At 32.4% G+C, this 13,567-nt stretch overlaps 1 protein-coding gene across 3 annotated transcripts in view; it reads right to left on the bottom strand.

The window, feature by feature from the left end:
* Positions 1 to 13,567, bottom strand: part of NEGR1 (neuronal growth regulator 1) — a 922,397-nt gene that overhangs the window by 489,373 nt on the left and 419,457 nt on the right. The gene's annotated exons all lie outside the window — the stretch shown is intronic.

The following is a 13,567-nucleotide window of genomic DNA, read 5'->3' on the forward strand; positions in this document are numbered from 1 at the left end:
TTTCTTTTATGACCCATTTCTTTTGTTTGTTTAACAACCATGGTTCCCCCTCCCCAGTATTGTGCTCTACACCTTCTCTTTGCTACCTAAGGATAAGAAGTATATATTCTCTCGGAAAGTCAGATGGAAACAAACCTTCTTCATGTGGAATCCCTACAGTCTAACTGCTGCCCTCAATTAACATCACTTTCACATGCCCTTTGCTGCTGCAATCTTGCTGGAATGGGTAGCACCAGAGAAAGCCAGGGGAGCTCAGATTTTGGAGGGGTCACACATTTATATGCCTTTAGTATTATAAGCACATGTCTGAAGAGCCAGACAGTCTCAAAATTTATCCTTCATTTTGCCATCTCCCAGAGTAGAGGTTAATTCAATGTATTTTATTATTTCTAATTCTGACTTATCTCTGAATAGAAAAAGAGACAAATTTGGAATAAAGGAGGTCCAGAACTCAAGATCATTAGGTATTCTCCTGAGTACTACAATTAGTTCTAAAATGAAACACCCTTAATAGTTTAAGAATAAGAGGAGGTACATTCAAGCAGGAATAGGGGCTCTTTGAAGCTCTCTTCTGGAATTAGAAACAATAACAACATTTTCATTTATTGAGCAGCTACCTTGCAATAATCACTATACTATATCCCTCAGATGGTGTCAGTTCCCCTTAAAACGACACTGAGTTGTATGAGTTATTATCCCAGTTTACAGATAAGGAAAATAAGACCATAGAAGTTCAGCAATTATTGGGATAGTGCCTGACATATAGTGAGGACTAGAGGATCCTGATTACTAAAGTTAGCTAACTTGTTAAAGACAAATATCTTTCTTTAATAAAACCTGAATTCTTTAATGAGCTTTAAGATAAAGAAAGAATGTACACTAAGAAAGAGATCATACACAAGTTACAAAAATATATAAAAATATCTATAAATAGTCTCCAGGCATATTCTTGGCATGACTAGTGTTTGTTACCATTGTGTTTCTAATAAGACATTTTGGAAGCCCTTGGATAGGACTGGCTAGGGCAATAGGTATGATAGGTTTCAGTTTAGGTCCTGATATATGTCTTACTTATGTTCCTTAGTTGGCCTAAGTTTTTGTCATTATTGTCATCATCATTATCATTTAACTTTCATGAGTGCTTACTCTTTATTTAGCCACCAATTTATTTTCCAAGTTTATGGATTTGTTTGTTTATTCTAAACATTTCATATAAAAGGAATCACCAATTATGCGGTCTTTGTTATCTGACTTCTGTTCCTCAGTATAACATTTCAAGACTCAACCATATTGTAGAATTTCAGTATATTATTTCTTTTTGGGTCCAACTAATATTCCATTCTATGCATATATCACATTTGTTTATCTCTTTATCAATTAATGGACATTTGGGTTGTTTTCACTTTTGACTATTATCAACAACACTGTTAAGAACATTCATGCACAAATTTCATGTGCACCCATCTTTGGTTCTGCTGAATATACACCTAGGAGTAGAACTGTTGAGCTGTATGGTAAACTCTGATTTTTTGAGGAATGGCTACCACACTGTGTTTCACAACAGCTACACTATTTTAGATTCCATTAGCAATGTACAAAAGTTCCAGTAACTCCATATTCTTGCCAATATTTGTTATTTTTAATCATTTTTATTATAGTCACCTTAGTGTGTCAAGTGGTATCTGATTATGGTTTTGATTTGCATTTACCTACTGATGACTGATGTTGAATTAATTTTTATGTGCTTATTGCCCATTTGTGCATTTTCTTCAGGGAAATATCTATTCCAATTATTTGACCACTTTCTAATTGATTTTTCATTTTACGGTTGATTTCTAACATCTTTTTTACATGTTTTAGATAACAGTGCCTCACCTGATACCTAACTAGCAAATATTTTCTCTCACACTGTGGTGGTTTCACATTCTTGATGGGATTCCTTGAAGCATAATCATTTAAATTTTTTATTAAGTCTTAATTTATCTATTTTTTTCCTTTGATGCTTATACTTTTGGTGTCATATCTAAGAAACCTGAGGTCCTAAAGATTTATTCCTTTGTTTTCTCACAGAGTTTTGTAGTTGTAGCTACTTTCAATTTTTTAATCCATTTTGAGTCACTTTTTGTACAGAATCTGAAACAGTGGTCCAACTTCATTCTTTTGCCAGTTGTTACAGCACCATTTGTTGAAAAGGTTGTTTCCCTACTGAATTTTCTTCCCATTTTTGTCAAAAGCCAACTGACCATAAATATAAATCTTTATTTCTATATTCTCAATTTAGATTATTACCACCATTTTAGAAATGAGAAAATTAAGGCATGAAGAGATTAAATAACTAGCCAAGGATAGCAGTCTAACAAACTGGGATTCAAAGTTGGTTGAACTGACTCCAAATGCTGTGTTCCTTAACACTGTGTTCTGACACTACATTGTAGGTATAATCTGCACTCATTCATACTGTACTGATTTTCTTTCTAATCTCTCAGTTGATAAAATAATTGCTCGCATTCTTGGTTCATATTTAAAATATAGACATCAGTATGATCTATAACTCAAGTATTACTGCTCCTGTTTACCATTTCAAACGTGTGTAAATGCAAGAACATCAGAATCCTCTCCACATGCAGCCATGAATAGTTAGTAAGGACTGAAATCACACAAATTCAGACAAACCTTGAGAAGAAGGCAATGCTCTACATTGAATTTAAAATTTAAAAGACAGCTCTCAGATTCCAGTGAAGTAGCTGGCTACTTGTCCTTTGATAAATTCCCCAATTGCTTTGCTGTAAATTTTTTCACCTACAATAGGAAAAGTTTTAAGTAATAGTCTGAAATATCTAAAGTCCTTTCTTCTTTATAATTCTAGTTTGAGAGGTATTCTTCAAGGCTGCTAACAAGTGGGGCTTGCAATTTTATATTTGGTATTTACACAAAAGGAAGAGGAAAGCATACAGGCCCTAAAAATCTTAAAGGCTCATATTTTAAGGCATAGAATGGATTTACTGCCAAGGGTGAAAACTTGCTAATGGTAGAAAAACCAAAGTAATTCTACAATAAAAGTCATAAAAAGAACATAAATACTTCAGTGTTTTTAATTTTCCCCAAATCTGGTCAATCTCTGTGGTAATATATCCCTGTGGAAAAAAAAAATGAGCTCTAATCTAGAATTATAGGTTTATCTGTATATGCACTTATAATTTTGACCAGTATTGTATTTTAAGGAAGGACGAGACACAGCATATTCATGAATCCAGAGGAAGAAAACCATTTCCAATTTAGAAATTTTAAAATAATAGTTTTGACTCCTTCAAAAGCCAATAGAAGATTCTGGCTTAGGGAAAGTATCTTTTTAAGGAACTGGTAAAGTTTTAGGTTCTCAAATGTCACAGTTACTAGTGTGCCATGGCTAATAATGGAAGATTCATAAACTAGGAATGACTGAGAATCTGTGAACAGTACATAATTTATCTTTCTTCTCAAATTTGACTAAAGGCAGTCAATGACATTTTGAAGTCAGTCTGGTTGGTGTTTATAATATCGTCATTAGGGAGGCTAATATGTTCTTTCTCAGTGGTATTACTGTGTCTTTTTCTTTTCTCTCTAACATATTTTTATCTTATCTAAGGATTTTTCCTGTAAAATTTTTACAGACATCAAAATCAGCACGTTTTTTAAATGAAAAGTACTATGCACCAAGTTCGTTTCATTTAATGTTTAAATAAACTTCTGGAACTTTAAAATATATCTTGGAATAGATGAGATCCAAAAGTTCTGCTTGAATGAAAAAAGAACAGCCTTTTATATATATTCCTAGGACTGCCATGGAAAATATATTTGTAAAGGTAAAATTCCATGGGAAAGAAGACTATTTTTGAAAGCTCTTTCTGAGAACTGAGAAATAGCACCTTTGTCTCCTGCATTGATGACTGATAAACAGTTGAACCAAGGATATTTGTCATGAATTTCTGAGCTGCCTAAAAGAATAAATGAGTTCAGAATCTAGACTTTAAACTGAAACCCTGGGAAAGGGGTTAGGTTCAGCACTGGGTCAGTACTGACTTCTGAATTTCAGGGTGTGGGATATGATCCAAGAGACAATGAATAGAAAGTTAGTGCAAGCAAGGTGATCTATGGAGGCTAGTCTGCAGACAGGATCAACAAATGGTAAACAGAGATTCTTGGATACCAGACCAGGGCAATAAGGCTGGGAAAAGAAGGCAGGGATTCGAGCCTGAGAGATTCCTGAGCTGGGGTATTGTCACAGTGGAAAGTTAGAAATACTAAGAAAGGGACTGTTGAGAGCAGAGATATACCAAGATCTCCAACTCCTTGAAATATTTGAAAAGTTACACAATTGCATTTCAGTTTTGCAGTATTGCATATAGCCCCATTTACTCAAATTAAAGCAAATAATTACTTTTCTAATTAAATATGATATAATTATTTTGTAAAAACATTTTGTATTAGTGTTGGGATGTCTTTAATCCAAGGTCATGTTATTCATAGTTAGGAACTACTCTCTTCTGATCAGAAGCCATTTTGTTTCTTCTCATAGCAGGTTTGCTGAAATTTTTTTCATATGTGCCTTTTAGTCTCATCCAGATCTCATCAAACATGAACTATAGTTTTCCTTCACCAAGTGTCCAAAATGTCAGTATCATTGGTCAAGTGTTCTTTCTCACTGGTGCTGATTCTCCTCTGGCCTTGAGGGTCTCCTTATGTCCCTCCACTAGGACAGCTACTGGAGTACCTGAGGTCCTTGCAAAGGGCTACAGAGAAAACATGGCTAGTGAAGGAAAACATCTGAATTGTATATAACTAATAAAACCTGTCTGATGCATGGACTGCTTAAGTAGTTTTCCATTGCTCTACTTCCAACCACATAATACAGTATCTCATGAAATATGAAATCCTGCTTAAGTATAGTCCTATGCAGTTTCTCTGCACTGATGCATGGGGACTTCTCACGTGGTAAATGGGAGGGGATTAATAATTCTTATAAGAGATGCTACAGTGGAGTTATGACAAATTTAATCACAGTAAAGTGTCATAACTTATGAACTAGAGGTTTAGAAGTATGAGAACCTATGCCTACACTTTCCCCATTAGTCTCTGCTTTGTATTTGCACATTACATCTTTATCCCAGTCATGCAAATAAGCACATTACTTAATGTTATGAATTAAAATTATTTATTTCATTCGCTTTATTATATTGAATTGTCCAATTATTTTTGAGGCAATTTAACAATGTAAAAATCCCTAAGCATATTTATTTAGTTTTTTGAAACAGAAATAGTTCATTTTCATTTAATAATATTCAAATAATCTTAATTGCCTTCACTGATACATATAATGTTTTGAATCTTAATAATTAGAGTTATTTAACTTACAGAGTAGCCAACTATGTACTGGAAAATGAGGGCAGGGCTCCAATTAATGAGGGAAAAGAATGTTTGCATATTTTAATAAATTTTAAGAGGAAACATAAGACTCAAGCTGTAACCACAATTATAGAAGCTAGAAATGGAGAGCACGCTTATTTGCTTAACTCATCTCTCAATATGTACTGAATTATTCCACACAAAATGAAGGTGTTTTGTCTAATTAATATTAATTTGTACTTGGAAATATACATTGAAAGGAAGAAACTCTAAAACAGAGAAATTAGATCTGTTAGGCTATAGCTGTGTTAAGTATAAAATACAGATTTGTGAAAGAAAACATATAATCACTATCACCATCATCATCATAGCTAAGAATTGTTAAAGTGTTTAAAAATATTTCTTAATCTTCACATAATGTACAAGCAAACGACTTGAACACAGATCCACCTAAATGTAAAGTTCATTTTTTCTATTCTAAAATCATCTGATGATGACAGTAAGCATAGTTCTGTGATCTGAATTTGTTGAGGTATCAATGAAGCAGCCACAGAAATTGGCAAAAGCATTTTATGCACAAATAAAGCTTGAAAATAAGGTCTAAATTTGAGACATATTAAGTAGAAACAAAAAGATCCAAAAGTAAGGAATATGCTATTGATTTCCTTAAGAGCCCATCATTACTACTACTGCTGCTGATGCTGTTACTGCTAATAATTAATAATAATTAATAGCAAGAGTCATTCATTAATTACTTATGACATATAGATACTATTATTACTATGTGATACATTTCTTATTTATTATGCATCTCCCTTCATTAGAATATAAGCTGCATAAGTGCTGCTTCCAGAGGTTACCTTGTATACAGCTGAATCCCCAGTCCTGCATTATACATGGTACAAACTATGTGCTGAAATGCTATTTTTGAATGAACAACCCATTTCACAGATTTATTGTGTGGACAATTGGCTTACAGAAGATGGAACAACCATCAAGATGGTACCATGGGGTTGACTTGCCTCCTAACCACAATAGAACATTGTGGCACAGAAAAAGTGTCTTTTCAAAGACGCTTCTGGATATGAAATATAAACATCTCATATTTTATTTTTAACTGTAACATCACAAAAAGTAGGAAGGAAAATATAATGATCATAGTGCTTATTTTTCTTCAAAAAATCATAAATGCTTATATTGTTAATTGCATGCCCAGAGAAATTAAGGAAGAAAAGGCCTTCTTACTCCTATTTCACAGACTTATAAATTGAATAAGGCAGACATAAAGGCACACACAAGTTTAAGGATCCAGTGGTGATGACAAGACTGCATATCATAGCCCAGGAGTCCACTGTCCCAGTACTTATTTACTGGATGGTAAAATACGGGTGCAGTATGTCATCAGTATGCTTTTAAATTTAAAAAATTCAGAAAAATTCAGACAGGCATTCATTAAGGCTCATTTAATACAAGGGATTTGTCAGTTTATATATTTTTATTGGCTTCCCACAAAAACATTAGAAATTAACAGCAATTGAAGAATTTCCCCATAAGGATTCCTTCTTAAATATATTTTAATTCCTTTTAATTCACAACATATTCAGAATCATTCATTCTTATGAGGAACTGAAACCTATTATAGTTACTGAATTCATAGCAGCTGTGTTATTTGTGATGATTTGCTTAGTCAGATACTGTCAATTTTTTCAGTTCAGAAATTCAGGGCCATTTAGGATCTACCCAAATTTTTCAATTCACACATGAACTAAACACTTAATAATCTGTTATTTTACCTCAAAGATAAATCTGTCACTTCAGAACTTAATACATTTTTCCTTTTCATGCTCTAACCCAATATTTGTAAGGCCACCACCAAAACTGTAATAATTTTTTAAAATATCCATTGCTAACTGCTCTACTGAAGAACATGCAATTTATAATTTATTTTAATAAATAAATTTGTTTGGTACATAAGTACAATATAGGTGCAGTATGTTATTATTAATTATAAAATATACTTTTAACTATATATTAAATTATAAAAATTATTACTTTTAGGTTTTCTCTATTAGTGATTTTCATGTGTTCTTGTGATAAGAACTTACTGTGTTTTTGGAACAGGCAAATCTATTTGAGGCTAGGATATGCTAATGTATTATTCAAATGTTATGACTTATCCTCTTTTATTAATTTCCCATTTTTAGTTTTTACCTATCAATGAAATTTAGTTCTGTTAAGCACAGAGATTTTTAGATCAAATAAAAATGAAGAAACTTTATCCAAAATATGTAAGCCTCCAGAGACCTACATGAAAGATCAAAAAACTAAATCTTCTCATTACTGTTATTCAAGCCCCATTCACTTTTGTACACCAATACAAGCATTGTTGACTTTTGATATCACTGTGAAAGTATATAACCATTTTTTAAATGTCTGCCCATATTTTTACTATGTTTACTAAAATAGGAAATTCTATTCAGCTTAAAATTCTGTTCTCCAGCAAAATTAAAGAAGAAATTTTATTTTCAATGCAATTTCTATGCCCTTCATTCTATAAAATATTAAGCAAATTTGACAAAATATTTTTATATGATGATAGCATTTCATCTAAGATATTTAATATGTCAGATACTGTTAGTTTTAAATCAGTCAAAGAGCACCATTGTGACCTCAATCTTTCATCTAAAGATGTCCTGGAAGTCCCATGACTAAGGTGATCCATTTAATCATGTGACAAGAGTGATCATCTACAGATCTTGGTATGTGTCCAAATGCATTTCCATTACATGATTTCTCTCCTTCTTTGAGGGATATTATACATATAATATAAATAGTAGCAACAAATATATTACATATATGTAAGTAGAATTATTTTCCTATCCCTTAATCAGGCAGATAAGTGGTATGCACGCTATTCTTTATTGAGTTAAATGTTAGTGCGCAGAAACAGATTTCTGGTCATATAATTTGTATCAGTTTTATTTGTTTATATAACAACTGATTTATTACTTTATTTTCCTATTTACATGGTACAACAGCTTATAGTGATGACTCCATGTCATCACTGTGCTATGTATTATATTAAAATCCTTTAGTCTATCTTTTATCTAGCCCAAATGAAATCCACAAGAAGCAGTGCCTCAGGGAACAAAAAGAATTGTGATGCCATTGCTAAGGAGAACAACTATATCTATAAGCATTACACGAAGGGAAAAAGAGGGGGCTTTGGTGTGTTTATAAATAATGTGATTTCAAACAGATAACACTTAATAACATTGTATACTAGTTAATAAATTATATTATAAATTATAACAGCATGATTAATAACTTTTATGTGCTAGCTCTATATAATTGGACAGAATTGTCTTATACTTGTGATATGATCTCCAAAAAATAACCAACTACACAACACTATCATTCTTAAATGAAAGATGATGACAATTGCTATGGTAGACACACAAAAATCTGTCAAGTAATATAAACTTAATGTGGTAGTAATGTTCCTTAAACTTTTGAACACTGTCATTCAAGATTTATCTCTATGTCTCTTCCAATACAGAACTTGGCAAAACTTGCAGTCTCTTCTTAAGAAAAGAAGTAATATTTGTTTCCATAAAGGTAGCTAGGAACAAATTTAAACTAGAATTTATATAAGCCAATCCTTATAAAGTTGCAGGTTTCTGCAAACAAACTCACTAAAGAATGGTCACATTTATTAGAATTTCACTCATTTGGTGTCCAACTACTCAATCTGGTGTCCAGAAAGAGCTTAGAATCCAGACAACAGTGTCATCTGACAATTCTACTATTTATACACACATTTGTGCAGAAGAACAAGATCCCACAATCAGCAGTATGGATTCTATTAAACATCATTCTTTAGATGGCATCTTGCATGGGAGCCCTTGCAATGTACAAAGCTTCCAATACAAATTCAGTAATTCAATCCAACTCTAATACAATCTTTAAATGAATGCTAAAGAAGCCAACTTAATTCTTTGAATAACTAGAATTTGCTCAAAGGATTGTGAAATATTTTTCTTTAATCAGGGCATTTTTGTGTAATCAAATTGTTTTTTCTCATTATGTAACTCTTGTCTTAAGAATAAGGAAATACAATCCCATATTTTAGTTGATATATTTGAAAAAGTACTCAAAGTATCAGTTATAATGCTATCTTTGATTCAGTTTTTCAATTCAGTTTTTAATGCTTCCTTGTATGTGAACACAAAAAAAGTGGTGTTTAGATATAGTTAATTTATTTTAAAATCATACTATTTTGATGCATTAAATATTTTTGAATGATTTTAAGTATGAACTTCCCTTTTCTTATGTTTTAAGTAAATGCTTTTACTTACATTTATATTGTTCATACCAAGGAAATTCACTATGTAGTTGGAATTTTCTTCTTATCTAGAATCTAGTTATTAGAATAATGTAAATATAATCAACAAAAATAAAAATCATGAAGATTATTTATTACAGTTAAACAAAGTAAGACCCATTGATCACTAATTAGTCTTTCAGGCACTTGATGGGGCAAACAAAAATTCAACAAGTTTGGGATAATCTCTCTGATCTAGGAAGAGTTAGAAAGCTAATAAAAAGAAAAATAGGTTTAAAACAGTGTATGTTTAAATTATCCAATGATAATTGCTTTCCAAAGAAATGAAGCCACATATGATAAGAGGTTTAACACATGATCCTCATGAACAAATAGGACAGGAACATTAAATTACACTTATAATTTAATAAAATGACATTTTGGAGACTCATTAGAAATACATGGCCTACTGACTCTTTCCCTCTGCCAAAATAAAAACAAACTAAACACTTAAAATACAGCATCAGGGTAAGGGTATACTTTGAATCCTGATAACTTGGATTTCTGAAGGTATTTCTAGAGCAAAACCTAGCTCTTAATCTTGTAGCTCTCACTAACTCTTACCTAGGCCTGAAAAGCAATTTATAAAGACAGTTTTTAGGGAGTCAGTTGGAAATCAGGAAGATTATCCCTTTATGTTCACCTCTAGGGTTGTCTTTCTTTAATTGCTATTGCCACCATGCCAATGACAACTCTGGTTGGCTCTAGGGAAAAATGTTACAGATCAAGCATTCCATCCTGGCTCTGTCACAGTCCACCCTATTACTCTCTATGTGTACTTGACTCTAGTAATGATCAATATTTAAAAAAAAATACACCATTTCTAATTTAATGCAAAATAAACACATGGTCCACAAAGAGCACTTTCATAAAATTTAAAAGTAATTTCTAGGTCTGCTCTTTGTTTCCATTACTACATGTCCATGGTTGCTGTCTAGAAATTGCATGGGCACCTATTGGCCCCAATTTAATGTGGCAATATAACCAGCCAAACCATGGAAAATTCTGAGAGAATTTAAAAAAGAAGCAAGGTAAGTCCCCATGAAATAATTATGGGGTCTCTTCTACACAACACACCTTTAAATCTTCTCTAACACAGCTTTCATCCTAATTTAAGTGTACATATTTCCACAACTTTAACTGCAGTTACAAGTCTGAATTATGACACTGAGCTGATTCTAGCAAAGGTGCTGTAGTTGAAAGAACTGCAGGCAAAGAGAAGAGCAGGAAAGGAAAGGAACCAACATGAGCTGAACACCCCATGAGTGACAGGGACCCCTGAGATGCTTACAGGTCTTCAAGGTTTCAGTTCCTACAACATCCTCAGAAGGTACACAATTCACCTCAAAAAGCTGAAGAAAGGACAACCCCCTCTGGGTCTGCCTGTAACCCAACTCTCCAAACATGCATTCTCTCCTCTCTTTGAACTCTAATTCTCTGAATAAACTCTTAAAACTCAAACAAAAACAAAAACAGAAACAAAAAACAAACAAAAAAGCATGTTGAACATGGCTCTGAGAATCCTCCAACTAGGAAAGAAACAGATTTTAACCTTAGGTCTACTTGATTCCTTCCATTACTATCTTGATGAGCTACCAAGTCATTCAACTCCAGTGGGTCTTAGATTCTCATCTGTAAATTGAGACCACTGATTTCTAAAACTTCTTCCATGTATAAAATATATTATTTTAAATCTGTGTAATCAAATGTCACAGTTATTGATGCCTCAGAGCAGCATCTAAGTCATTAATTACTTCTCTCTACTCCAAACTAATTCATGTGTTATTTTTATTACCAAAATAGACACTAAAGAATTTTTGAATTATTTCTATTTCCTTTCTTTTCCCAAATCTAAGAAAATGAGCTGACTTATCTTCCCTTACTTCTTATATACACATATGCTTTTAAAATAGTCTAAAGCTTAGCACTGTTAACATACAGCAAATCATTTGAAAGCACTCAGGTTTTTAGACACGTAACTCCTAATATTATTAATTGAAGTTTGAGGACTATTGACACTGAGATACTTGGAGAATCCCTTTGGATTGCTTGTGAGGCTTTCAAAACAATGAAGTCTTTGCTACAGTACTCTAGAGGCACAATCCTAAAGATGAAAGATGCGGTGGTCAATTTCCAGATAATATGCTTGAGAGGAGGAAGTGCCTCGTGCTGGCATGCAGCAGGAGTCCATTTGAAATGGCTAGTGGCTTTTCTCTCATAAAATATTCTGCAAATCAGAGAAAATATGACTAGAAATGAAAGAGTGTGGAGAAACTGGGCAGGATTCTGAAAATCCAATTTTATATTTCTTTCAAGAATCCCCTGGAATAAAACATAGCCTTTTTATGTTCCTTGTGTGTGTTGAACACAACTGCTTGTTATTGTTTTGTTAATCTCACCAGACCAGTTCTAAATTCAAAAGAAATTCTTCTGTCCTGCTTTTTTTGTTCTGAGCTAGGACAAGATGATAACAGTGGCTGGCACTAGTGAGTTAATTTTATAACCAAAACTGACATCCCACTCAAGTACCCACAATTTAAAAGAGTAATAGACTGTCAGTTTTAACTGGAAAGGGGTTTTTATGTGATTTTAGAAGTCTTCTGAATACTTATTTTGTTCTACTTTATACAAATATGTATAAGATTTATCTTTGTAGTTCCAAATGTAAGTTTCTCTTGGCCAGATTTGGAAAATAAATTTGACTTCACAAATATTATGAATACTGAATTAATATATTAGTATTGAGGAGGTGTTTGAAAGATTTATTAATTGTAAAATGACAGCAAATGATACATCAGAAATATTAAAAATGTGTAATCAAAGTCATCAATTGTAGTTATGCATAGGCTCTATAAATAGTACGTATTTACTTAAATATGTTACTGATTCAGTTGAGTCATGATGATTAGATACTTGAAAAAAAAAATGGAAAAATTAAAACTAAAATCAATGGAATAGGATAGTAGTTTTTTTTTAAGTTTTTTCCCTCATCATCTTAAAAGCCAGACATAATAAGTCAGCCAAGCAATATTCAGTGAACATTCTCATTCATTCAACAAATACTTAACAAGTGTCTTACTTGGAAGCCAGACCACATGCTAGATACCAATGATGAACTTTAAATAATAAGACATTGTGTCAACCTTTAAGACACTTAGAATCTAGTGGATAAAAAAGTGAACAACTACAATCAGAGTATAAACATTTAAATATTGGAATACTTTGAAAAGGCTCTTAGTCCAAATGGTTTTAGAGGTGTTTGGGTAATGAAATACTTGGATACCATTAGACTCTAAGAACCCTCAAATACAGGCCTGATTATCCTCATTTTACAAATGATTAAACTGACCCTAATTGATTATGTAACTTGAAACTGTTGGCTAAAGGTAACTATACTAATCATGGGAGAGTAGGAATTGAAGCCCAGGTAATTTGACTCAAAAATCCATTCTATTTCTGTTTTACAGCTCTGCCTACCATTCTAGTCAATTAATAAGCTAAATTATAGTGGAACTTACATTTATTTAGCAAAATCCTAAGTTTCTACAGTAGGTTAAATGACTATGTCTAAGGCTAGTTAAAGCTTTGAACTTTTAGCCAGAATTTCCTGTAGATCTTTAAAGAATATATCCAAATATTAGTACCACCCTAGTAAAAGGAATACTATTATATTGGTTTTCTTTTATTGGAATCCTCTAGATATAAACACATCAAACATTTTTAAAAGGAAAACAAAGACAACATGTTCTTCAGTGATATTTCTTCAATTTCATTGAAGTGTACATTGGCTGGCAATATTTT

This window comes from Manis pentadactyla, chromosome 4, assembly GCF_030020395.1.
Source record: "Manis pentadactyla isolate mManPen7 chromosome 4, mManPen7.hap1, whole genome shotgun sequence".
Lineage (NCBI taxonomy): Eukaryota > Metazoa > Chordata > Mammalia > Pholidota > Manidae > Manis > Manis pentadactyla.